Consider the following 26,029-nt stretch of genomic DNA (forward strand, 5'->3'; position numbering starts at 1 on the left):
TCAGAGTACTTCACTAGTACTTCACAGTTCAGAGGAGGTTTATTTTTGGCGAAGGCCTCATCACAGCCTCTTTCAGGCAGGGCAGCACTCTCTCTTGCTACCGATGAGTCATTCGCCATTCTCTTAACTCATCCAAGCATCACAGTCAGAAGGCAGATATATGCCAAGCTTTTAGAATACTCCCTTTCTTTACAGACTGTCTGGAGAAGCCTTCTGCTTCTTTATGGGATAGGTTATACAATGCAAAATGTGACCTCTGGTTGCCCAAGAAAACAGCCATAATGGTAGTAGCTGTTGAATGGAAAGCAGGTGGTAGCTTAGTAGGTTAAGTGAAATGCTAAATCTCTCTGCTGATCCCTGAAGCCAACTGCCAGCAGTCTTCTATATTTAGGACCCCGCCTCCTCCTTACACCTGCCAGGCAGAAATAGAGAACAACATAGCAAATGGTTTCATACTTCAATTCTGGTAACAAACAGCTAAAATATGAAATTGAAAGAAGCAGAAAGGAATAAAAAACAATACCTCACTGTTGAATCTTATAATTTCCATTAGCTGCCAAATCATTGGAGCCTGAGGCAATGTCCAAGTATTGATTCATTAAGCATTATACTTGCAGGTTCCTGTCCCTTCAACAGCACTTAAAAAGTCCTTGATCTGAAAGTTTTTAAACTTAAATCAAGTTTGTATGGATCTATAGGATCCATACATCTCTGAAGTTGATAAAAACAGTGCAAATATGTATGCTACACTTTTCAGGGCATTGCTGCTTCTAATGCCCAATAACAACCTGTGACTGCACAGATTTTTAGTCAGGCGGTACCAATGCCATTGTGTTGCAGGTAAACGTGCCCCCATTCTGTGCACAGTGCCCACCTTAGAAAAAAATTACTTTTTAAAAGTAAGTCACCCCCAGTATTCATTACAGTGTTTCAGAAATGACCTGTTGTCGTTGCTTCTTATTTTATTTATTTATTTATAAGTATATTATTCTTATGCTGCTTAGAAAATAATTCCACCTATTGCTCATTTTATTACTTAGTACATTTATGTTACCTTTTAAAGAAATAGAACTGGTAAGAAAATGTCTTACAAAATGAAGAAAAATCTTGTTAAAATGGATCCAAAATGCTTTTTAAAGGCCCTTTGAAATGCCGTATTTTTAAGTACTAAAAACTATTACTTAATCAGGTAATTTTATTCCTAGTTGTTACATTGCTTTTCAACTGCAACATTTTTATATGTTTGTGACTAAAAAGGTATGGTTGCTTAGCTTACTATGTTACCTGTGATACGTTGTTTCCAAACTTTCACTTAATAAATCATTGTCACCCTTCTTTAATCGTTTCTTGTAAAATCTACAGATTCCACAACTTGCAAATACAGAATGCTTCAATATCCAATTTTTTGAAAACCAAATACCATCAAGAATTCGCAGTCCAAAATTACCAATTCCAGTGAAATCTAATGTCACATACTGGAGGTATAGTATTATTAAGAATTACCAATGCAACATCACAGGGCCCATTAGACTATGGACAGAATAACAGGACAAGTAGATTCCTGAGCCTAAGCATTGATGTTTTAGATCCTCGCAATAAGGGGATTAAAGAAAAGGAAGAAAGACATGGATATAACAAACAAACAAACAAAACAGACCAGCAGTTGCCATTACAAAGAATTAACATCTGATTACAGCTCCAAGCATCCTCCACCATAGTATGGCAACTAGAAGGATCTTGGCTATTGTGGTACAAAAAGGCAACTGTTCCAAGGCCTGAAATTTGCTTTGATGATGATTGGCCAAGAACTTCAGATATCTTGAAAATCCTCAACCACCCACCATCAAAATTTATCTGAACATTTGGACAACTTCAGGGAAGAATCCTGTCCTATCCCTGTAAGTTCCAAGACTAATGTCAACAGCTCAAACACCAGCATCTTCTAACACTCTCATTAGAAAGTGATGACAAACTCAACATGCCAAGATGTTTATTTCTTCTCTAACTTCATGAAAACAGCTCAACAATGTAAGTTACAAGGATGGTGTCTAACTGAGATTGCAATACCAAGGAGGAATTATCAAAAATGGTAAGGTCCTTTTTGAAAAAGGAGCAACATCTTCCAGAAGCTACTCAGAGCTCTCTCTGGCCCCTTCCACACAGCTGAATAACATCCCACATTATCTGCTTTGAACTGGCAGGGTGGACTCTGATAACCCAGTTTAAAGAAAATATTGTTCCCTTGATATTCTGTGTGGAAGGGTCCTCTGTTTCTCACTCATACATCACACACAGAGAGAGAGAGAGAGAGAGAGAGAGAATGTCTGCTGCAATTATTGATTTGAGATATATAGACATAGCTAATAGCTATTGGGGGGGGGTCATTAAACAAGAGAAATATATCAGTTCTGGAGAAATTTCACATTTTAGCCCAATTTGCATATAAAAAAATTATGTCAAAATGAGAATTACCTTTAACCACCAATGTGATTTCTCAGTTATTTCTCTCAATGACAATGCTTGGAATTCTAGACAATATAATCACATATGCTATGTAAAAAGATTTGAAGAACTGTATTTAATGTGGGTACTGTTTCTATTTCAGCATTGCAGTGGCTAAATATACTTTCATGAATTGCATTGATTAAAATTCTCACCCAGATAATCTTTCTTATGGAATGAAACCAGAACAAATTACACCTGTATTCAAACGTAATTTGTACAAAATGCAAAAGTAAATAATTTATGTAACTATCTTTTGACAAACTGCAGTCATAAAATACCCATGTAAGAAAACATACTTCATATTATTAGATAACTACAAACAAACCCCCAGAAAGACTAAAGCAGTATGATATTATGGATACATATTTCTTGTGATATACTTGAGACTTCACAGGAACTACTGCTGGTAATAGTAGTACTACCACTACATTCATGGAATTTTTGTGTACTAAGTGCTTAACATTTTTGCAACAATCCTGTAAGGTGAGCAGCTATTATTCCTATTCAAATAGTAAACTCAAGTTAGAAGAAAATGAACTATTATCACTTCAAGACTTACAAGTGAGAATAGTTTACTGTCTTCCAGCCTGAGGGAGCAAGCTTGTTTTCTGCTTCCTTGGAGACTAGGACGTGGAACAATGGCTTCAAACTACAAGAGAGGAGATTCCATCTGAACATGAGGAAGAACTTCCTGACTGTGAGAGCCGTTCAGCAGTGGAACTCTCTGCCCCGGAGTGTGGTGAAGGCTCCTTTAAACAGAGGCTGGATGGCCATCTGTCAGAGGTGATTTGAATGCAATATTCCTGTTTCTTGGCAGGGGGTTGGACTGGATGGCCCATGAGGTCTCTTCCAACTCTTTGATTCTATGATTCTATGATTCTGAGTATCAAGGTGGGGAAAACTGCAATTTGTCAGCCCACACTCCATTTCCCTTTATGCTTTCCGCATCAAGCACTGAAACCTTCCAATCTACTCTGGTACCTAAGACTGCTTGTTGATTTTACATCCATGGTCTGTGTTCCTCAGCAGAGTAATCTCAAAGCAGAAGATGCTTTAGGCCAAGGATTGTAAGAGGAGTTCCCTCTTGTCTACAAGGATTTCTTCTTCCTTCAGCCTGGTTTATATCTTTTAGGCGCCCATAGCTGATAGGGCTATATACATAGCTGATGGAACTAAATAACAAAAAGCTGTTAAAATAATAGCATACATATTGGGATAACTGCCATTGGTATCCGATGTACCAGGCTAAGACTGCACATGTCAGCTATAAAACAAACAAACTTAGTTAAGCATGTCTAAATATTAAACATATTAAATGAGACAGACCGAAAACAAATTCTCCATTCCCAATCAGCATACAACTGCCTTTTTTGTTACACTACAAATACGCTCCACTGTATTTTTAGAAATGTCAAGTCTTGAAGCATCCACAAATTCCCTTAAGGAATGATTCAACAGTCTATCCCTAGTATGTCTCACTGCTATGATAAAGTTTTTTCCCTCTCCTTCATGTTACCGAGCCTAAATGCTCTTATCTGGACTGACGGACTACAGTCCCTAAATGGAAAAAGGAAACTCAGCATTCAAGGAGTTGCTAATCTCTTGTAGTTCTAATAGGATTTAGTACACAATCTTTTCTTTCCTTATCATGCATGCCACGCAGCACTCAGATGCTGAAATATCATTGGATAGGGGACACGAGTGCTTGACTTAGACCTTGCTCTGCTAATCTGCCCAGTATTCTTGAAGAGGTCAGGTATGACTGCCTGCCTTTCCCGTTACAATACAGACTGTGTTTCTATCTGTGTGCCTTCAAGCTGCTTGTCAACTTCTAGCTGCCCTATGAATTTCATATGATTTCTAAGATAAGGAATATTTAGAAGTGGTTTTGCCAGTTTCTTCCTCTGAAATACAGGCTACAATATCTGGGATAAGTTGGCAGTCTTTCATTCAAGTACTAAACTAGTGTGACCCTTCTTAGCTGCCAAGAACTAGGGTATTTAGGACTACTAGAGACAGTAGTTGCACCCAAATGTTTTTATATTGTCAACACACACACACACACAGAAATGTACAAAACTCTGAAAATAGTGGAATATTCCTTTATAGTTGTTATTGTGAGCCTTCATTCCTGATCTATCACAGAATTTTCTTTGCAAGAATAGTTCCAAAGAGGTTTGCCATTGCTTTACTCTGATGTCGAGAAAATCTAACTTGCCCAAATACTGACTTCTGGTCCAAGTATCGATAGAAGTACAATATGCTAGGAACCAATGGTTTCTAAGCCTCCCAATATATATCACAACAGCAAATTCTACTGCAAGAATGCCTTCTCACTACTTCTTGCAGGCAGTAGAACTTTCTCCCAAGGACAGCTAGGTTGGTGCCTGCTATGCTCTCTTTCTGTTGGCAGGCAGAAATCTTTCTATTTAACCTTTGGCTGTTAACAGTCTGTTGCAGAAGTTTTTTTAACTGGAGATGTGCTGTTGTTTTTGTTGATAATAATGATGATGATGATTCAAATTATTTTTTTCATATGCTTATTTGCTGAATTACTTTTTAAAAAATTGCATTAGCCATTTTAATGTCATTTAACTGTATTGTGAGCTGCCTTGGGTCTTGTGTATGTGTGTGTCTTGTATTCTTTGAAAACATTTCCAACATAGTGACTCTGGAGTGGATTTTTCTTGGGAAGTGATGGCATGAAAAAAAGGGGTGGCTGGAGAGAGCATGAGATGGATAAAGAAACTAAAAAACAATCACATTAAAGTGAGACATACTCCCAATTTTTAGGGCATAAGGGTACCCTGAATTTTTTCTCCACCTGCAAGTTCACTCACTTGGTCCTTCACTTCTCTCTCCAATGCCTCCTATCTATCAATCCCCGTTGCCCTGTTCAAGCTATAACATTGCAAGTGACTAACCTACCCACTTCTGAACTAAGATAATCTACTGATTAGAGTGTTCAACAAGGGCTCTGAAAACACAGGTTCAAAAGCTCACTCAATAGTGAATGTCCTTAGACCAGTTTCTATTTCTTGGCTGAGTTCAACACCTAGCATAGTTGTAAATGGAAAGGAGAGCAATATGCACAGCACTGAGTTCTTTAGAGAAAAAGACAAGTTACTCATGTAGCAAATTAATAATAAGCATTGCTTTAAAAATAACGTATGTGTTATAACTGTTGTGTGACTAAGGGCAGTTCCAGACAGCCCTTTATCCCAGGATGATTCGCATTTTTAAAACACGGATTTCCTGGGGGCCTGTCTACACTACTCCCACCTCTGGGAGACTAGCCTGGCAGAACATCTGGGATCCCTCCCCCCTCCCCCAAAGCCCCCAACCCACTTTGAAAAGTAAAGAAAATTTACCCAGCCTCCATTACAGTCTTGGTGCAGCTCTCCTGGCATGTAGAAATGATGTGTCAGGAGAGCAGGGGGGAAGCAATCCCCACCCCCTCTCCTGGAGCATTATTACTATGCACTGGGAGAACTGCACCAAAACTGAAATGGAGGCTGGGTTATTCCCACAGTTTTCTGGACTAATTTAGTCCAGAAAACTGTGGGAATTGTGTCTGGACTGTAGTTCAAACACCAGAAATAGTGGGGTTTTCCCGCACCTTCCAAGAAGGCACAGAATAAATCCACTATCTAATTAATTCGCTAAAAATCAGGGGTTTTCTGGTTTGTAGCAAATTAATTCGGGATTGTCCAGGACATCATCTGGACAGCCCCTTCTTTATTGTGGGAGTTACCGCAATAAAGGGGCTTTCTGGATGCACCCTAGGAGACTTGAGCATGAAAGTAGCAAAATTTGCCTTCGTCATGTACAGTTTTGAGCCTAAGCATGTCTAAGCTTCCACCTGCATGCATGGTTAACTAATTCCAGAACTGAAGAAAAGAAACGTAACCCAAGAGATAATGACTTATTAAAGGTCAAGTAATGTGCATGTAGCCAAGATAGGATGCAAGCTCACAACGTTTTTAACTCCATGTTTCAATTGTCAAACTGTATTCACTCCTGCAAAGTTGTTCATATAATTGGCTCATGCAAAGTTGTTCATCCTGAAGTCTCCATGCATATTTCAAAACATCACTATGAACATCAACACACAAAAAAACCCAGTTCTCTGAGGAAATCTTGTTTGTGCATCGGATTTTGTACTACAGTAGTGAAAACTATCTCCCAATTTTAAAGTATTAGCTGCCTTCCAACAAGCAATTATACCAAAGTCAAACTCATTCAGTGGTGGATTGAGAATATGGAAGCCTTAAACTGACATACACTCAAGAGAGCCACTGGCTAAGATCCAATCATATATTTCCATATCTATCACCAGCTAATAAATAAATACATAAACAAATAATACTCTCTTCCCCTGGACTGTGTGATTTTAATTGTTGTTAAGTTTTAATTGGATGGTTTTAATGTTTTGTTTATCCATTGATGTATGTATACATGCAGCATTGAATTGTTGCCTTTATAAGGCTGTCTTGAGTCCCCTTCAGGATTGAGAAAGGTAGAATACAAGTATGGTAAATAAATAATAAATAAATATTGCAGTAATCTGTAAAATCAAAACTGCAGCCTCAGAGCAGGGTTTTAGGATGCATTTTGATATGGAGCAAGATGATTGGTTTTGGTAGAAGCCATATGATTGCGAGGCACACCATTGGATCTCAGTCTCTATGTTCACTTCTGTTGCTGAGACTTATTTCCCGGATATAAAAAGAAGCTAACACAATACGCTTACCTGGACCATTAAATCTTTTACATGGCTATCAGCACCAAAACCCAAAGATATAGGACAAGAGAAACTAGTCTATGCATATCAAAACAACATCATCAAATTGCACATTAAGCAAAGTTCATCAAAATACTCCTGCCTGATGCATCCCTTAATATCAGCATTATGCAACTTCTTGATAATCCCTTCTAGTGCAACAGATTGCAAAAAATAACTTACTCAAATCCTGTTCCAGTATCTTCTAGAGCAGGCATGGGCAAAACCAGGCCTGCAGAACAGGCACAGCCCTTCGGGATCTCAGTTACGACCCCTGTCTGCTTTGGCTCTTCTCTCAGCATGCAAAAATGGCGGCCAGCATCGCCAGACTGAGAGTAGGGCCAAGGCAGAAACATGTGGCTAGCAAGAGCTCTCCTGAGCTCTCACCAGCCACGTGTCTTCTCCTTCTCCCCTCCTGGCAATGCAATGGGCCACCGTCTCCCCAGGTAGAGAAGAGTGCAGAAGGAAAGAGAGGTCACTGCCAGAGAAACCTCTGGTATTGGCCTGTTTCCTCCACCTCCTCTTCTCTGGTTGGGAAAGCGGTGGGCCACCATCTCCCCAGGTGGAGAAAAGTGCAGAGGGGTAAGCAACGGCTTGTCCCCTCTCCCTCCCCCCTCTTATCTGCCTCAGAAAGTGGCATGTTTCTCTCCTTCTTTTGAGCCCAAGGAAATCGGGCCTCTGTCTTCCTGTGGCCCACAGAACAGCTGGGGAGAGAAACACGCCACTGCCAAGCATGCTTGACAGCAACTTGTTTCTCTCCCTTCTTTGAGGCCCAGGAATGCAGGCCACTGCCTTCCTGGGGCCCAGAGAATAGCCAGGGAGAGAAACACACTGCCGTTTGACAGCAGCATCTCCCCCCCCCCCCTTTTCTGGATCCGGGGAAGGCAAGCCACTGCTTTTCTGGGGCCCAGAAGAGTCGGGGAGAGAAACATGCCATTGCCACAGCTGCGTGTTTGTCTCCATGGAGACAGACCCACCAGCCCTAGTCCCACTTTTCCGGACCACGACCCCACCTCTTCTGGCCCCACCAACACTCCCTCCTGGTCCAGCCCTTGCAGCCAACCCACAAGGTGGCCCCATGGCAAAAAGGTTTCCCTATGACTCCTTCTAGAGCCTTCTACCAATTTGACCTCTTATTCGAGAAGCATTCATTATATTGAACATGTGTGTGTGTGTCCTCCATCCAAAAATGTGTGTCTGTGTATACAGACACACATATACAAGTGCATGCACAGAACAAGATCATGCACCTGTAAACAAACCATAAGTAGGTTGGATTGCTGATTTAGATCCATGACATGTTCTTAAGCTTTTGTAATTGCTTCCATCCAAAAGGTACTGTATTCTCAACCAAACAAACATTAGTTTATTAACTAGCTTGTTTTAGGTGATCCAAGTATCAAATCAAGAGTTAGTGCGTGTCTGTATTAATTACCAAATGGTAAAGGGGAAGGCTGACAATTTCCACTTTGCTTAGGGAAAATCCACCTTGCAAGAAGTATTTTTTGTCTAGATAGGCACCAGATTCTATCAGATCTTGGAAGCTTAGCAGGGTCAGGCCCAGTTAACATTTGGATGTGAGACTACAGACAAATGGCAGGTGCCATGGTCTATATTTCAGAGAAAGGAACTGACAAAACCACCTCTGAATATTTCTTTCCTAAGAAAGCCCTCTAAAATACATGGGACTTAAAAGCACACACAAACTATGGATTTTATTACATTGGGATATAATCTGTTTCTGAGACTCTTTGAACACAATTCCAAAATGGGTCCTAACACATGACATTTGCCCTATTCCATCAGTATTCCACTGGGATTTGTCTGCAAAATGTAACGAGAATGGTAATTCAAGACTTACAGGCTATGAGATAAGGCCTTCTCAGTGGTGGCCCCTTGACTGTGGAACTCCCTCCCCAGCAATGTTGGATCAGCCCCCTCCCTACTGACCTTCCGCAAGAGTGTGAAAACATGGCTTTGTGACCAAACCTTTAAAGAACTTGTGCAATAGATAGACTTGGAACAATGTGCAATGACCATTGGAACAGCCCAGATTATGCTCGTGGATTATGTTTTTAACTCTTAATGTATTGTTTTTAAATGTTTTAATTGTTTTAATGTACTTTTAAATTCTATTTTAATATTTATTTAAGTGCACATTATGTTTTAGGGCATCAAATTGTTGCCTGTATGTAAAGCTGCCTTGAGTCCCCTCCAGAGTGAGAAAGGCGGGATAGAAATGTCATAAATAAATAAATAATAGTTTAAAAGTGACGTAGGGAGGTATTTGGACAGATTGGGATGAGCCTGCCTTCCATGATGTGATGAGTCAATGCACAGTATTTTCAAAAGTCAGCTGAAGCCAACTCTGCACAAGTAGTGAGATGCACACAATACCTTGCAAGAAACATGTATTTTACTGGGAATCGAATTTACTAATAGTGACATTTGTTTCATTAAAATATAATACAGAATTGCAAAACAGTGGAGTGAGATTTAAAAAAACATCTTTAAATGTAGGCTTTCTGAGCACTAAGTGGCCAGCTAACACAGATGTTAACAAAGGAAATTACTAACTAGCTTATCTACTCCTAGAGCATCTGGCATTGTTATTTTAAAAAGGTAAATGCTAGATTCTGATTTGAATTCCGATTCTGTCAATTGTGTACAAGGAACAAGAGAAGTGAGAATCCTTGGTGATTTCAGACACAGCTATAGTCTTATGAAAATTACATGTTACATTGCACCTGGAAGACTGATCTAAAGTCTACTAATACCAGATGAAATATATATTTAGTAATTTCCAGAAGAGATACCTGTATCATCATCTTTTATTGCTGCTAGGTATATGCACAGATAATACTCTAATCCTAATTAAGCACTCCAGTATCATGCTAGCAACAATGGCATTACAAGTTAGTTAAATTATAAATTGTACAGTTGATAGCACAAAGGGAATCTGGGATCGCATACAGAGTGAGGAAAAAATCAAACCGTATTTAAGTGGCAAAATCCGCACTTGCATGTTATGCATATATTTTAATGCAAAAATACACCAATCCACATCTATCCCTTTTATAGTATTTTCTTACAATGACTTCAGTTCTATTTGCTTTGATATTCCATAATGGTTGTATATTCCATCCAAATCTGAGAAGTGCTTATCATTATACTTTTTAGAGTTATTTCAGACTGAACAGAGATGATAAGCACAGAACTAAACTAAACAGATACAGATGATAGATTAGATAGATAGATAGATAGATAGATAGATAGATAGATAGATAGAGGAAAAGATATATATAGAGAGAGAGAGAGAGCACAAAATAGTTTTTTCTCTGCAGGAAAACTGTCCTTCCATAATAACGTTCCATCATGAGAAGAATATTTGTGGAGAAAACTACAACTCTTTGCATTCATGGATACAACAATCCACATCTTAAAATATTTTTTGAAAAATAAAAAAACAACCCTTTATTTTGACATTTTAAATAAGGGACACCATTTTACTCAATAATAAGGGCCTAATGTACTGTTATTACACACTTAAGGTATTGCAACTAGTGACTGGTGAGAATTTTATCTCAGTTCAGCTTTGATCAGAATTTGCTTAATATCATTATATTCAGAACGTAAAGAACTTACGTGCATTTTAATGATTTCTGTCAAATGTGAGAGAAATTAAAACAAAGATTCAAGAATTGCATACTTAATACTTGAAATGTTCCGAGTTTGAATCGCTTTGTATGCCATTGCCATTGCTGACCCTGATCTGTGGAATACCTCCAAGATATTATAGCATTGAATGTTTGCCATCCTTTGTTGGAAACTGCCCTGAATCCCCTCATGGAGATAGGACGGGTTATAAATAAAGTTACTATTATATTTCTGAAATATGGAAACCATAAGTTAACCCTATCACAGCATCTTCTTGACAATTTTTGTTGAAAGGAGGTTTGTTACTGATCTATACTGAGGCTGAGAGAGAGTAATTTACCCAAGGTCACCCAACTGATTTCCATAATGATTCAAACCCCAGTCTCCCAGGGTCCAAGAATGCAACTACACCATAGAATATATGCTGTTTGACACTACTTTATCTGCCATGGCTCAATGCTATGGAGTCATGGAAGTTTCAGTTTTATTTCACATATTTATTATTCAGATAATTGATCTGTACATCTAGAAAATAACTTTTTAAGAGGATTTTTTTTTAAAAAAATACCTTATATTGAGGTCACAAGGAAAACTATCCATTCTACAACCAAAGTTTCATGGATTTTAAGATAGCAACATGTATTTCTACGAGCTCTTTCAGGACTCAGTGGTGAACTGAACATTAGATTTGCTATGTTTGAAAATGGCTACATGCCCATGCTGGATTTGTATTCTCTTCCTCCAAAGTACTAACATTGAGTTTCAGTGGGATTTGTGGTTCAAACACTCTCCTTGTTGCAATGCATCTTATGCTGGAAATAAACATGTAATTTACAAAACCTCACACCAACTAGCCACCTTATTTCTCCTATATTCTTTCCTGCTAAACATAGGCATTCAAATAATGTCAGAGAGAGCATCATTTAAAGAGAAGACAAATGAGTACAGCTGATATCATGCATGGTTTCATTTGTGATACATTGCTATTCCCCTGAGTGTAATAAATGCAACAAATTTCATTTTATACAATCTTCTTATCCTCCAGAGAGATGTCTCTATTGGCATAGAACTACGATTTCAACTTGCCTAATAAAAAATGAAAACTAAACAAATCAGTTATTTTGTTTGGAGTTTAATCGTTCATATGAATGGCATAGGCTTTCAGTCTTCTATAAAGGATAATGTTAACACTTCATGGTGGCAAATTTCTTCCACCTTATACAGTAATATGATGATGCACAAGGATGCATTAAATCAGCAATTTCCAAACTATGGTCTTCTAGGTGTTTTGGGCCAATTCCCAGGAACTCTGGCTGGCTTAGCCAACAGTCAGGAGTTCTGGGAACTGAAATCTAAAACATCTGGAGGGCTAATACTTCTGTATTAGACCAATTTCTCTGGAAATGCATGCATCTAAGAATACTGAAAAGAATTTTTGTCCTTGACTTTCAGCTTTGGGCCACCAGCTCAGCATGTGTTGTTTATGGGTTTTCAACATTAGAAATCACATTAGAATGGCGGTTCTCAATCTTTGGGTCAAGACCCCTGGAAGGGTCATTTGGCAATTCTGGAGGGCTCGTGGAACTGCCTCCTTAGGCCCCACCTCCTCCTGCATGCCCCATGTGCCATCCACAGGGCACCAAAAAAGCCCAGAGAGATCGAAGCCTTCAGAGAAGCTGCTGGGAGAGAGTACAGTCACAGCTGCCATGAAAGACACTTGCCAACAGCATCCCTCTCCCAGTGTTGGCAAGCGTGCGAGAGACAAGGCCCTGGGAGCACGCACCCAGGGGCCATGCTCCCTCCACCAGCCTCTGGGCATGTGCTCTCAGCCCCAGCTCTTTTCCCCCGCACGCTTGCCATCCCTCTCCCAGCGCTGGCAAGCAAGTTTACAGTAATGCACTCTGAAGATGGCTCGGAAACTGCAATTGGTGCAAAGGTCGGCGGTCAGTTTGCTAACTGGAGCAAGTTACAGAGAACGGTCAACTCCCCTGTTGAAACAGCTCCACTGGCTGCCAATAAGATTCTGGTACCAATTCAAGGTACAGGTTATCACCTATAAATCCCTAAATAGCTTGGGACCTGCCTATCTTTGTGACTGCAACTTTCCCTACAAGCCCACACAATCTCTAAGATCTTCTGGGGAAACTCTTCTTTTACTCCCACCCCTGGGGACAAAAGGGCCTTCTCAGTTGTGGCACCCCAGCTCTGGAACTCCCTCCCCTAGGAGATTTAGGCTAGCATCCTGCCTATCCATGTTTCGTAAAGAATTAAAGACATGGATGTTCAGTTGTGCATTTGATTAGACAATTCCCTGGACAACTAGCCTTAACTATAACCTAAGTCTTGTCCTTGCACCTTACCACTTTTCTATCCAGAGTCTTAATTATTTAGTTGTAATTGCTCTTATCCTTTTGCTGCTTTATCACCTATGCACTTCACTCATTAGACCTACCTTTAACTTGTTTTGCACCAGACTGTCCTCCTACAATGAGACTTCAATTATACTATTGGTGGTTGTTCCTGATGCTTGTTTTATTATTGTTATAATATTGCTTATGTTGTTTTTATATTGATTATTGCATTTTGTACATGTTATGTTTTAACTGTAAATTGGTCTTGGCCCCATGTAAGCTGTCCCGAGTCCCTTCGGGGAGATGGAGGTGGGGTATAAAAATAAAGCTGTTATTATTATTATTATTATTATGATTATTATCATCATCATCATTATTAGCATGTGGGGAAGAGGACCTGAGAGCACGCACTCCCTGCACTGGCTCCTGGGTGCGCGCTCCCTGCACCAGCCCTCTTCCCCCGTGCACTTACCAATGCTGGAGTGCATCCCTCTCCTGGCATTGGCAAGCGTGTGGGGAAGAAGCCCTGGGAGCACACACCCAGGGTCTGTGCTCCACCAACCTCTGGGCGCGCACTCCCTGCATCTGTTGTTCTTACTCCCCCAAACATATTGTTTTTGTGATTAATCACCAAGCTTTAATTATGTTCAATTTGTAATAATGAAAATACATCCTGCATATCAGATATTTACATTACAATTCATAACAGTAGTAGTTATGAAGTAGCAATGAAAATATGGTTGCAGGTCACCACAACATGAGGAACTGTATTTAGGAGTCATGGCATCCCCATGAGTCCCTGACTATAGATCTATATGCACTGAGACGTTTTCTTGCAGCTGTTCTGATAAAGCCATCAGAATACTTTACAAAATGTATTTTTGATCACTAGGAATAGTGGTCCTATTCTAAAGGTTTCTTAAATGTGATTTTTTTTTTTTGCTTCCCTGATAAAGGGACATGTTCTGTATTTACCCACACTGCAAGTTAAGATAGTTGTATTGGAAATTGTGATCAGGGAAGCAAAAACATAGTGGTGTGTTAGGAAGAGAAATTAAGAGTGTTCATACATCATGAGTCAATGTGCATGTCTACTCAGATATAAACTGGATGTATGTATTTATTTGCTTCATTTATATCCTGCCTTTCTCACCGATGTAGGGGGAGACTCAAGGCAGCTTACAACTCTGGCAAAATCCAATGCCACTTAAAACATACCAGTAGTCATAAAACCTATTCCATATACTAAAAAACAATAAAACACATAAAATAATAACAGACTAAAACATATAAAGGGCATGATTCCACTCATCCATAATCCTTTCATACTCATTTACTCGGATTGAGTATGCATGTAGACTCTGTGGGAGTCAAGATGTTGTTAAATTGCAAATGCCAGCAGCCCTAAATATCACAGACAATGATGAGGGGTGATAGGAATTACAGTTCAACATTTGGAGGATCACACGGAGCCTGCTCATGGTAAAGAATATTGTCGTCTAGTCCAGAAATGATATTTATACATAAAAAACCCTAATTAAAAATAAGCATACAGCTGGTATTTATACATTAAAAACTATTACTTATTATTGTAAACATGTAGCTCCCCATTCATTTAAAAATTTTCAATTCAACATAATGCAGCAAAGAAACTTATCAAAGTTATGGGAAACTTCTAGGGGAGCAAAAGAGTGAATGAAGCATGGATAAAAATCATGCATGTCAGCTACAGCAGTTTTCTTAATCCTAGTTTTGCTGCCTTCTTAAACTGGTGGGTTGCATTCAGCTTCATGACTGAACTTGAGTGAACTAGTGCATGCTTCCAATGTTGCCTTTCTCAAGGTATTGTGCTGTAAATTTCTGCTGACTCCTCGGTAAGTTTAAGTGCAATTAGGCTTACTTCTGCAATCTGCCTACAACCACTGAATAGATTGCTAGGATTTACACTCCAAATTCCCCAGGCTTCCAATCATCCTTTCGAAAGAAGCAGGTATGACAGCACCATTTCACTTGTGCTATAAAAAGCTTGTGCTGTGTGTATGAAGCAGATGAATCAGACTTCCCACACACATACACTCGTGCTCAGGAAAGATCACAGCTAGACCATATTCTCTGGTAACGAATAAAAGGTGACTCTGAAGTAGTGTTTGGTGAGTACAGTCAGAAACAAACAAAGCTTTCATCCTTTCTGTAAAAGAGAACCCTGGACAGCTGTGTTCTTCCCTTGAGAAAATTTTTAATCAAATGAGAAATGATAGTATTTTAAAACACCAGCAAATAGAGTCTTCTCCTCTCAAATTTTGAAGCCCTGGCTTCATGGTATTACCGTCTAACAAGAGGGATTTACATTTAAAGCTGACTCCATCCTGTCTTCAATTCTCTTCTTACCACAGATGAGATAAGGTACACTTATGGAAAAGCTATATTGCTTGCTTTCTTTTGTAAGCCAAACAGTATCCAAGTGGCAGGGACAAATGATACTCAGCAGCTGGCCAATTTTTCCATTTGGGGTTGGAAGCAGGGACTGAACCTCTCCAGTCAGGCTGACCAGAAGGTAAGGAGAGAAATCTCACTGGGAGACAAAACAAGTTCATCCCTGAAGTCTCACCAGCCTCTTTAGATCCATATGTATTCATTTACCCCTAAAAATCATTTATCAGCTATTTTTCACGCACTAACCTTCGTTAAGAAAATGGTCCCAATCAATATATGGAGAATTTGTAAATTATTACAACTGATATTCATCAAAAAGATGTTTACTGCACAAAATGTACTGGTGAAAGGAGTGTTATCAGAAAGGTTATATTGCTTATAAATATTGTTCCATACACATTTCATGTGCAGCTTCAAAACCAGGCAGAAGGATTACTGCAATTAACTGCCAAAGCTCACTGATTGTTGATACCATATAATGTCAATCTTTTTTATAAACTCATTAGAATCCTTACAAATAAATAGTGAAAATTGTTCATGAAGCAGGAAATAATTCAGCTCCTAGATGTTCCTTCTATTCCTGGAACAAGGAAATAGTCTAATCCAAAGATGGTTGTTGTTAATCAACAGGAAAGAGGGTGGTAAAATAAAATATTCCAGAACAGAAACTCACTTGAACACCTCATTATTACAGCTGTCAGAGTGTGAAGATGGCCTAACTAAAGAGATATTACATAGAGAGCCAGTATGGTATAGTGATTTGAGCATCGGACTAGGCTGTAGAAGCTAGATTTTTTTCCTTGCTTAGCCATAGAAAACCTCTGGAAACTTTGGGTGAGTCACACACTCTCAGGGCAGATCTACATTGCCCTATATCTCAGGATCTGATCCCAGATTATCTGTTTTGAACTGGATTATATGAGTCTACACTGCCAGATAATCTGGTATAAGAAGATAATCTGGGATCATAGCCTGGGTTATTGGGCAGTATAGCTTCAGCCACAGTCCCAGAAAACCCCATGAAAGGGTTGCCATATGTCAGAAACAACTTGTAGGCAATAATCTTGCCCAAAACCTGGTAGGGGTGTATTCTTTACATTGTGCCAATGCATGAACATCCAGTGTCATTTTATATTAAAAACCACAACTGGGACAGAAACAGAAAAATGTAATAATCATATTACCATCCCTAACTGCAATGATATTGAATAAAGCGCTGACAGGACAAAATCTGCTGGAAGCTGACTACTCTGACTAAAACTCTCAAGAACAGAGGCAGATTACTTTAGAGCCCTCATTGGACAAGGAAGAGATGGAGGCAATTCATCAGGCACTCCCTCCTGATAAGACATCATGGAATGAGAAAGAAGAACAACAATTACCACCTCTGGTGAGGAAAATTGGACATCCCCATAATAACTGTGTTTTTATGGGTTGTATTGATAATATATAAGATTTTGATTTATTTTTTTTTGTCGTGTCAGGAGCGACCTGAGAAACTGCAAGCTGCTTCTGGTGTGAGAGAATTGGCCGTCTGCAAGGACATTGCCCAGGGGACGCCCAGATGATTTGATGTTTTATCATCCTTGTAGGAGACTTCTCTCATGTCCCCACATGAGGAGCTGGAGCTGATAGAGGGAGCTCATCCACCTCTCCCCAGATTTGAACCTGTGACCTGTCAGTCTTCAGTCCTGCCGGCCCAGGGGTTTAACCCACTGCGCCACCGGGGGCTCCATAAGATTTGATTCATAAGATTTTGATTCAAATTGTCTGTATCCTTAGTCTGCCTGTGGGAAAATATATGAACAGTCTTGTGGAATGTAGTTGGATGGAAGGAAGAGGTGGATAGTGAATTAGTAGGCTTCCTTTCCTAATTTGATGTAATAACCATTCAGGACAGCTGGTTAACTGGGGAGGAGGGCCCAGTAAAATTCTCAGGCTTTCAAAGCTGGGATGTTCTGGCCCAAAAACTTTTTAAAAGGGCAAGCTTCGGGTAGACTTTGCGTTCTTATTAAGCAAGAACTGCAATGGTCAGGTGAGAAAGTATACATTGAGAATCAATTTTCTCATCTATTAGTTGTGAAATTCAGATAAAAGGATTTTGAAGTAATACTAGTAAATGTATAAATTCCCCCAAACACATCCCCCAACAGAATACTAATCACTGGATTTGTTTAGAAGTAGGAATGGATAAATTAACAACATTGTATCCCCAATCTATAATAATATTATTTTGTGATTTTAATGCCAAATTAGGACCATCCCTCTATGATTTTGCTCAGAAGAACAGATTTCCAAATGAATTATTTGAGAATCGCCCAGAATGGCACTCAAAAGACAGCAGAAGTAAGAGTGCTTGCTTGTATTTAGTCTCGCTAATCCTTAAATGTAATCTTCAAGTCTTGGGAGATAAGGATGATAACTATACATCCACACACACATTACTCAGAAAATCGAAGTAGTGCATTAGATCTCATTTGTGTATTAAGAAACAAAGTGGACCTTTTCTCAGAGATTACTGTATTTTCAAGAGGGGAAAGTGATCATCAACCAGTGAGTGTGAAACTATGGGGCGGTTCAGACTTAAGACCAAGTGACAGGGTCAATAAATAGTTCACAAATAATTATGAGGCATCTCAAAACAAAAGATTAATATGGGTTATGGTTGACACTACAGAAATAACAGATATTCTTAAAACAGAGAACGCAAAAAATTGGGCTGCTACAATTGTTGCCTAGTTGCCACTAGTTTCCAATACAAATCTGTGCTACATGTTGAAGAAACATGTAACAACTAAACCTTCTATGAAGAATTATCAGACAGGCAGATCATCCTGGTTTGACACTGAATGTTGTCTGCTAAGAAAGAAACTGAAGTCAGACATGAGACTTGCCCATAAGTGCCCCTCTGCCCTGATACAAGCCAAGATGTTGACCCTTAGACAAAAATATAAAAAAGTATAAAACTTAAAAAATTATGCCACCGCAACTTAGTCTGGACTTTAATTAGAAGCAAAGAGCCATAATTCAACTATATTTTGGCATTCTGTAGAAGGAATACTAAAGGATTCTCTCTTGATATGCCAATTGCAGCCAAGTATGGGAGAATCACTATTAAGGTTTATTTGCTTTAACAGAACCTGTAGAGAAATAGCACATAACCAGAGATTCATTATGCATGAAAGCACCTCTCTTTGACCACCAGTTTTAGAAAAAGAGATAAAGTGTATCATTAAAGGCTTAAAGAGTGACAAAGCACCTGGGACAGATTTCTTACCAGCTGAATTATTTTAAAAAGATCCTGATTGGTGGGCTCCTCTTTTGGCGGGCTTATTTACACATATAAACAATACCTGCCAGATTCCTGCTGGATGGAAGTTGGCAACAGTGGTTCCCATATAGAACAAAGGGAATAAAAAGGATCCCAGTAATCACCGGCCCATTACTTTAATAGATATTGTTGTCAAAATTTATGCTAGGTTCCTATTGAACAGAGTTTAAAGCTGGGTAAATGAAAAACATATTCTTGCGGAAGGACAAGCAGGTTTTAGACAAAACAGATCTACCATCGATAACAGTTTTATTTTGAATCATTTTATTGCTATATATTCCTGTAAGGGAAGACACTTGTATGGTGCCTTTATTGACTTATCTGCAGCATTTGATACTGTGAACAGTGAAATATTATGGAATAAGTTGTTCGACCTCAAAATAGAACCGAGACTGTTGCTACTGATAAAAACTTTATACACAAACACCTGTTTGAGAGTACGGTTTTGAGTAAATGGAGTTATGACAAGCAGGATCAATACATATAAAGGGGTAAGCCAAGGGTGCATTTTAGCACCAATATTATTTATTCTTTATATCAGTGGCCTGCCTGGGGTAATGAAGGCCCCTGTAGCTCATATGTCTAAATTCCTAAATATATACTGTAACACTTTGTTATATGCTGATGATATGATATTACTATCACAATCGTAAGTTGGACTTCGTAGGATGTTAAGAAGACTCAGCTCCTATTGCCAGGATAACTCTCTAATCATCAACAAATCAAAGTAAAAAATAATGGTGTTTCGAAAATGACAGCAGAGACACAGATGGCTATTAGATGGTGAGGTAATAGTACAAGTGAACACCTTCCCTTATCTTGGAGTACCTTTCTCCGAGACTGGTTCTTGGACTTCTCATCATCAAAGGAGCACTCTCAAAGCAAAGGTGCACCCGAAGCTAACACTTAAACTAAAAACACATAGCCACCCAGGTATCCTAATCCCAATAATTAAAGTATATAAAGCTAAGGTTATACCTATGCTTTTATATGCAGCAGATGTATGGGGTTTAAGTTCCACCTTAGTAATAGAACAAGCACAATCTCAGCACTTGAGAAGCATATTGGGAGTAAATAAAAGGACCTCAGCTGACGCAGTTAGACCAGAACTGGAAATTTATACAATCCATGCAGTCTAAACTTCAAGCGTATATTTACTGGTGTAAAATCAATGTAATGGAGCCCAATAGACTCTTGAAATTATACCTATTAAACAAAATCCCAACTACGGACCTCTTGGATTACGTGACTGACAAATTATATAAAAAGTTGCAGTCTTCCTGTCTCCTGAACCTTAAGAAACCAAGTAAGAAAGAGTGCTATACAAATATTTTTGGACACAGAAGCACAAAAAGATATAGTCACCCTTAGTAAGGTTGCCACCCTAAAATGGCTGAGTCAATATAAACGTACCTTTCAAATTGCCAACTATCTAAAAATGAAAATGCCAAAACATTTTAGGGAGGTATTCACTCGGGCTAATTTTGATCAGCTTGGTACAATGGTCAGATATGAGAGATTTAACAGATTCCTCATAATGAACCCATTTGTATCTGCAGGGCACCTGAAACTGAAGCTATAGCACACATATTTGATTAGAAACTGTATCAGAAGGTGAGAGACTTCTACCTTGGTCCATATATCAAATAGACAACATATTGGGAATCTCACATCAGAACATCATTTTATGTGTGGCCAAGACCCAAAAATAACATATAAAACAGATCTGTATTTAAGCAAAACAATACATTTGAGAATCACATATGTTGGGCTCATCAGGATAAATTGATAAGGAAATACGTTTTATCATATTTATTTACTGTATTGTTATAAGTGTCTTATTTTAATTTACTACATAGAGTGCAATCAAAGCTTATCGAGCCTTCTTGTTTAGTGGCATAAAGGGTAATCAATAAAATTATTGTATTGCATTGATATCATATGGAAGAAATGAAAGCAATAAATCAAATACATACATAAATTTATTTTTGACAATTCTTCAGAGATGTTGATAGGACATAACAGGAGAGATTTCACTAAAATGAGTACGTTCTTGTGATTATACATTTTGGGAAAGATAACTCAAGCAGTTTTCCAGCACACAGACAAGTGTCTATAAAACCAAATGCTTCCACAAAATTACATAGTAGTTCTCTCTATGTGAAAGAGATTTGTCACTTTCTGACTATAACCTATGGTATTGCTTGGTGATCATCCAACTACTAACTAGGCCTGATCATACTTTTGCCTTCAGAATATCTGGCTACTATTCAAATCTCAAAGGGTTTAGTGACACTTTTAAAACTAATTTGCTTTATTGAGTCCCAAGTCCTTCTGTCATATGGGCCACTTCATCAGATGCACAATTAAAATTTCAGACTTAATTCAGGGGGCTCTTTCAGTTCATCAGTAACTTTTAGTTAATGCCTCATGCAGACCACTAAATTGGAGAAATAGATTGGGTTCTCCTGATGTCATGAACAGAAAAAAATAATCAGTTTAGTTTCAGCCACAGCTCTGGTCTGCCTTATAAAATTCTCAGGAGGAACAAGAGTTTTTATCCTTGCACAGCCAAACACACAATCTGTGCCTATATCTATTGATGCCAGATCTGTGTAAAATGGCACACGCCTAACTTATATGCTGCTTGAACTAATGTAAATGCACTTTATATGAGGATTCTCTTCTGAAAAACATTTTAAAAATTCAGCAGATACAGACTGCTGCAAATTGTTAAGCATTGTTGCTTGGAGTGAGCATATTTCATTGACTACTGTGCTGCCTCCACAGTATGGAAAAGATTATGTGAAGAAAGAGGAGACAACTCATCTAATTGTTTCATTGTATAATATACTTTCCGTCCAAGACAATCAGTTATACAACCAGTCAATCATTTTTTAAGAGTGACAGTTGATATTATTCCTGGAATTAACATAAACTATCAATTTCATGATTTTGCAGCCTCTCCAGGAAAGACCCTTAGCACAACATGACGCAACATCAAGCCAATGAAGAAATTGAGCAAAGATAGACGAGAACATGGTGAATATTAGTTCCTAAGGGCAGAATCCACATGTAACACAATTACAGGATTCCTGGAAGATTCCCATAGGACATGGTAGGGGACTGTATGGCCCTCCTGATGTTGTAGACTGCAACTTCCATTAGCTAGCATAAGATCACGGGAACTGCAAGTCAACAACATCTGGAGAATCACAGGTGCCATAGCTAAAGAATGTATTAGCTCCGGCCCTGTTTACCTCTCCGAACGTATTCTCCCCTACGAACCATCAAGATTACTAGATCATCTGGAGAGGCCCTGCTCTCGGTCCCACCAGCCTCGCAAGCGCAGCTGGTGGGGACGAGGGACAGGGCCTTCTCGGTGGTGGCCCCACGACTCTGGAACTCTCTCCCTCTGGAGGCCAGAACCGCCCCATCCATCCTAACATTTAGGAAACGGATGAAGACGTGGCTATGGAGTCAGGCCTTCGAGGAATGAGACAATACCATAGAACTCTGGATGGAAGTGGATATAGATCCATCTTATTAGGACAACTGACCACTGTAGTTTTATATTTAGTGTTTTTAAAGTTGTTTTGTAATTTGTGATATATGATATTTTAATGAATGTATATGTTTTTATGGCTTGAGAAGCTCGGTATACAAAACTGTGAAATAAATAATAATAAATAATATTAATCTATTCGGAATGCACACAAGAAACATATCAGACTGTTAGGAAATGGTAGCTTTGTTCATATCTTTACTATCTCTATCCAGTCATTCTCTGCCCAATGCATATTATTCATGCTCCAGTAGAGTTTTATCCACTGCACATGAGTGCTATCCCATGTTTGTTGAAATAATCCTTGTGCCTTTCTCCAAATCCTTGTGCTGTGGATTTAAGGTATGAGGCATTTTGTAACTCTGACAGATCTCCATGATATAATGAGAAAAGAAAAACCAGGCGGATAGAAGGCATAATTCTCTACAAAGAAGTCCTTGCGATCAGTCAATGGAAGGCAACACTTTTAACTGAAATGTCAGGTTCCCTCCCCCTAGCCAGCATGGTCAATAGCAGTTACCAGGAAAAAAGTAGCATTCCCAAACTCTATTTTCTATTTAGGAATGGGAGGTATTTTTTTTATTCTTATTTGATCATAAAAAGAGGACTTTCAAACTCATTACATGGAGGCCAAGAAGCTTCTCTCCTTGCTTCTCAGTGCTGCCAGCATGAAGTCCGCCAGATGACGCAGGGCTCTGTTAGGCTCTGTGCCGGCAACACAGAGACATGGAGCCCCGAGGAGTCGGGTGTACACCCAACTTGTCATAGAAGAATCATAGAATCATAGAGTTGGAAGAGACCTCATAGGCCATCTAGTGCAACCTCCTGCAAAGAAGCACGAATATTGCATTCAAAGCACCTGCGACAGATGGCCATCCTTTCTTGTAGTTTGAAGCCATTGTTCCGCGTCCTAGTCTCCAAGGAAGCAGAAAGCAAGCTTCCTCCCTCCTCCCTAAGATTTCAACCCCCCCCCCCCAATGTGTCAGGTTAAAAAAAACCCAAGTTTATTCATGAATTTTAACTGGTTAACCAATTAATTGGGAAATCGGGGTTTTTTGGAGGGGGGCTGAATCCTTAACACCTCTCTCTCTGGCTATGGGCCTGCTTTCTACCATGCTATATCAGAGTTTTCAGGCTAGTCATAGGAGAGGGACACAATTTCTCTCCCCACTTCAGGTAGCAAAAGAGCTCAACCTATACTGCCAAATATTGTACATTTTCTTCATAAGGATATCCCAATAATTGTCCTTACCCTTATATACAGTTATATATCTAGTTATTTCTAGCACAGTAACTATAAGCTTATTTTCAAATACAACTGCACCTTGTATACAAGCAATGCACTATTTTATTATTGGCCCCATTCCTGACAATCTTCAGCATGGAATTTACCTTGCTCACAACTGTATTGCCACTTTCATCATTCCTTAGTGACTGCCAGCTCAGGCCCTATCAATCTGAATGTAAAATTAGTTTATATAAAATAGATAGATATGTAGATAGATATGTAGATAGATAGGTAGATATTCAGTTTTATTTTGTTTTAACTTTGTGGTCTCAGTGGGCATCACCTTATACTTGCTTACACTACATGCATTTGTTGTTTAAATGAAACAAATTTGGAACTATTTATTATGGTGGTTGTGGGATTCCCTCCCATGCCAGGTAGGTTTCTTTACACCAGCAGATAAAGAGCATGTTGAATTCTCTGACTGCTAATTGGTCATCGAAGAGGGTCTTTTAATGGACGTGTGCTTTTTTTATATAAACAATATTTCTGTTTTAACTTTTAAAAATTGGTCTACATTGATATTTTGTGTGTTTGTTTGTTTTAAAACTTCATATTCCATTGTTTTAACTTATATTTAAAATTATTTTGCCAGCTGCATTTTGATGAAAGGGTGGGATAATAAATAAATTCATAAATTCATTGGTTATGTTTTTACCATAACCAAAAATGTTGGTTTCACCAACAAATCAGATCCCTTTATGGCTCACTTCTAACTTTAAATCTTTAACAAACAAGCTAAAAATCTCATCCAATGCAGACAGTTGGAGGGTCCCATTTCTATAATCCTTTTCTCATGAATATGTGAGTTGGCTTATGACAATCCCAAATACTCTATTTATTCTGCCCTTAGGAATAGAATAGCTGTGGGCTTGGTTTAGAAAACCAGCTTGAAGAAAAGGATCAATTGCTTCTTCCACAGTTCTGCTTCAGTAATTAACCTCAGCCATTTGTCCACATTCCACCTGCATTTCCCTAAAAATCTGTAACAATCCGTTGTAGTGTTATGCTGTCCAACAGAAATTATTATGCTACCTGGTTACACTCTGTCCATGGCCATTTTGAGTGTGAGGCCAAAAAAAGATGCACCGATTTCAGTTTACAGCAGAGTTAAGTGCAATTCAATACCTACTTCTCAAAACCATTCCCTACCAGTGTTCCATTGCATGCAGACACTTCGTCCTCTATTGAGTCGCATGCAGCAACAGACCTTTTTTCCTAGTAAAGCACTGCATATCCATATCATGTCAGCCCTTGAAAGTAAGAATTCTCTCACTCCTCCCCACGCCTGTCTTTACAGCATCTGCTACATTTCTGCTACACACAGTTAAAGCTGCAACAGGTTTGTTGAAAATACCAAATATATAGCCTGTGAGTCTGTAACTGGTCTTTGTTTTCCAAAGGCCCCTATTTAGGGTGTTTCCTATGATGTCTATTACAGCTACTATTAACATCACCCTATTAACATTTTTTCCCTACATCACTACAGAGTGCCACTGGTTTAGATTTACAGGCAACATCTCATAAATATAAAGCCCAATCTTTAAAAATCCTATAGTTTTCTGTCATCATTTGCAAAGAGGGCAGAGAGATACTTCTGTTCTGTGTTTCCCAGTGAACTGGTAACACTCTTCATTTCTTTGTTCATGCTCAGGATCCCATTATCCTGTCCCCAATCTCTTATCCTACTATTTTCCACTCCCAGCACATCAGATATCTCAACTCCTCCCATAACAATCATAATTCTATACCACCACCCTAAAAAATGGGGAATATTCATTTGTTTTAAAAGGTCAAAGCGAGATTTTACATCAAACTTCATCATTTGTTTACCTTTTATAGTGGAGTCATATTTATGGGAAATATTTTAAAAAATCACCTAAAGCTAACCAAAAGGATTGGGAAGAGGAATATACCAATCTATATACAATGAAGAATATAATGAAATGTCTATGCATACAAACAACAGAAATATAAAGAATACAGGAAAGCTGCAAGTTAGTCTGATCAAGTAACAACACAACCCCATGCATTAGTAATTCAAGGTAAGAGTTCTGATTATAAGCAACAAGTAAGTTGCATTCTCTGAAAGAGGAAAAGGGTTCACATCTGCAGT

At 38.8% G+C, this 26,029-nt stretch overlaps 1 protein-coding gene across 3 annotated transcripts in view; it reads right to left on the reverse strand.

Moving 5' to 3' along the window:
• Positions 1-26,029, reverse strand: part of CACNA2D1 (calcium voltage-gated channel auxiliary subunit alpha2delta 1) — a 531,008-nt gene that overhangs the window by 499,717 nt on the left and 5,262 nt on the right. The gene's annotated exons all lie outside the window — the stretch shown is intronic.

This window comes from Anolis sagrei, chromosome 5, assembly GCF_037176765.1.
Source record: "Anolis sagrei isolate rAnoSag1 chromosome 5, rAnoSag1.mat, whole genome shotgun sequence".
Classification (NCBI taxonomy): domain Eukaryota; kingdom Metazoa; phylum Chordata; class Lepidosauria; order Squamata; family Dactyloidae; genus Anolis; species Anolis sagrei.